Source organism: Pseudomyrmex gracilis, unplaced genomic scaffold, assembly GCF_002006095.1.
Source record: "Pseudomyrmex gracilis isolate BER0280 unplaced genomic scaffold, ASM200609v1 scaffold_3281, whole genome shotgun sequence".
NCBI lineage: Eukaryota > Metazoa > Arthropoda > Insecta > Hymenoptera > Formicidae > Pseudomyrmex > Pseudomyrmex gracilis.
The window spans coordinates 2,594-5,433 of record NW_018023865.1 but is presented as its reverse complement, the minus strand read 5'-3'; the positions used below and the strand labels follow the sequence as shown (position 1 = coordinate 5,433).

The 2,840-nt window shown below is 31.3% G+C and overlaps 1 long non-coding RNA gene across 1 annotated transcript; it reads right to left on the bottom strand.

Annotated features, from left to right (window-relative positions):
- On the bottom strand, positions 1–953 carry LOC109863124. Its single transcript, XR_002251295.1, has 3 exons — positions 721–953; positions 303–573; positions 1–65 (listed from the first exon to the last, which is right to left on the bottom strand). It is a non-coding gene; the product is annotated as an uncharacterized LOC109863124 (long non-coding RNA).
- Positions 954–2,840: the final 1,887 nt, after the last annotated feature.

Sequence of the window (2,840 nt, the reverse complement as noted above, 5' to 3'; positions counted from 1 at the left end):
TTTTTACCCAAAAAGTATGGTTAGATAAATACTTCCGCAAGTGTTACATCGCAGAAATACTGCAGCTGTGACATAGAAAAGATGATGAATATAACTCGTGTACTTATTTAAATCACTAACGTCATTTCATTGTCAAACGTTAAAACTAAGTGCAAAACTTGCAAGTTTCTATTAATGTAAAAAAACAAACTTTTTAAACCTACTATAATAAAAAAATTCGATCTACACACTTTTCGGTACAAATGCACTTATGTAATATGCACATAAAAATGCTAGTGAAAGCATCTTAGAAATTTTGTTACCTTTTTACATCATAGTAAATCACTCATGTAATACTCGTTTCCTTTCTCATTATTATCTTGTACTGTTTTTTGTCGCAGTCTCGTTGTCTTTCTGCAGAGTCAATTTTTGTTGCTATTTTTCACGTTAGTATGATATATATATAAGCGTTGCTTTTTCTCGATTTTTCCGATTTTTATATTGTCTTATGATCAATTCTTTTTTTTATTTTTCCAAAAGAACTCTTGTCACTTTAAATCATTACGGAATAAAAACAAGAAAAACTACTATTGTCTAAAATAAAGTAGCATACAAATATAAAACAGGTATATGCGCTTGTGTGTGTAATAAAAAAAACTACACACTTTTATTTCTTTTTTATTTTAGTCTAAGTTTTGCTTTAGAGAAAGGTGAAAAATCAAATCACTACACGTAACTGACCTGCAATCGAAAACACGCTCGTAAATAATGACGAGCAATACGCAGATTATTACCAAAACTAGAAATTCGTACAACGTTTTCTATCGAAACAAGAAAAATCCTGTATGCGAATACTTCGAAGTCAAGAGTGTATTCTCCACGATTTTTTGGTTTGTGTGTACTCCTTGTTCGAAAAATTCATGAGAAAAAACATTCACACTTAGTATATTTCCATTTCACCACAACCGTACACTTTGAAGAGCTAAATCCAACTGCCTGGCAAATTTCAAAATACGGTATCGGAATCGTCTTTGTTGATCACCTAGAGGACATGTGTCGCTGTTATCTTGCGTGACAGTCACAGACCAATCACGTGAATCTTTAATATTTGTAATCTGNTTGTGTATACTTCGGTTTCTTTTTTAAATAGTAAATATGTATTTTCATTTTATTCGTAATTTTCAGTTTCTTTTTGTTATAATTACTTTTCTATTGCTTATTTGTGATCTTGTAATATTTTCTTTATTTTTATTAGTTTCGTAAAGGTACCCTGGACAAGACGTGTTCTGAGCGTTTATTAAAACTTTTATTCACAGAAAAACATTTAAGTATTCATAGAAAGAAAGTAGTAAAGTATATAAAATAAAATGTATATAACGAATGTGTGTGTGTGTATATAAAATAAAGTATACAAAATAAAAAACTATATAAAATAAAATATTTTCAGTCATACATAAAATAATACAAAAAATTAATTGCCCATCCAAGAATTCTACATTTGTCAAATAATGTTTTTGAGCATTTTCAAAATAGTTTTCACTCGACTATTTATTCTTCATTGTCTACGATCATATCCTGCATTATCATCGACTTTGTCGAAACTACGAATGACTTTAGCAAAGAATACATATNGCTACTCACAAGTTTCCATCCCTGTATTTTNACTTGTTGAATGCAACATACCCAAAATAATCAATAATCTGATCGCGGATGGAAACGCATGCAGCATAATCCAGAGAAACATAACAAAGTGCGACATTTATCTTAGATGCGCGGCACAGAATTCTCATGTATGAAGCAAAAGCAACAAAGCGAGAGAAGTGAGAAAAGAACGACAAGAAGCACCATAAAGAAGCCGACCCAAAACTCTCAATATAGAAATATGGTTAGTCTACCTTCCGTTTGAAAATTCATTTCCGGTGTCACGGCGCGCTTTCCTCTACAACGGGCACCTCACGCCTCAATCATCGCCATTTGCCTCCGGAAAACACAACTAAGACTGCCGCGTGATATGGTATAGTAATTTTTATAAGAAGAATAGAAGAAGACAGAAAGACAAACAAAAAAGAATAATTTTCATATAGGGTAGATCGACGAGAAACGGACCACGCGTATTTCTTGTAACCGTGACCAGTTAGCAAGCTCACGTAATAATGACGTCAGTTTTTGGTATGCAAAACGTCAATTATAACATAAAAATGACGTGCATTTAACGTACATACCACGTGATTACGTCACATCGTANTGACGTTATTATATTACGTCAAATAGACGCGAATAAAAGCAAAAAGATTCACCAAAATAACATGTTAAAGATGTTTTATTAAAAATTTAAAAACAAAATAAAAGGCAACACTTAAAAAACAATANTATCATAGCACGTAATATTACTCCATTACAATAATAGTAAACTTACCGCCAAAATGCATCACAGTAATATTNCGGTGATATATAAAAAAAAGAAACCAAAGTTATAGAAGGCTTTATTGAAAGAAACTTAAGTCGGAAGTTCTCTTAAATTAGTTTTTGGAGATTCAGTTTGTCGATTANCTAAGTAACTCGATAAAGATATCGGGCCTGGTAAAAATCTTAAGGTAGTGGTGAGAGTTGAAACTCGAGATCTCCCCACATTTGCAGTCTCTGCACTCACAATCAGTCCGCTGGACTACTTGTTTCGTACTATAATATACTTATTTTTGGCTTTTATGACCAAAGATTTCATGTTTGTAATCATTTTTCTTACTTATACTCAAACTATTGTACACATTTTATTTAGTAGTTACTGCTAAGAAATATTTAATAAAAATTGTTCTAATTATAAAAGGTAGAATACTACAATAAACTTTAGTTATCATTGAATA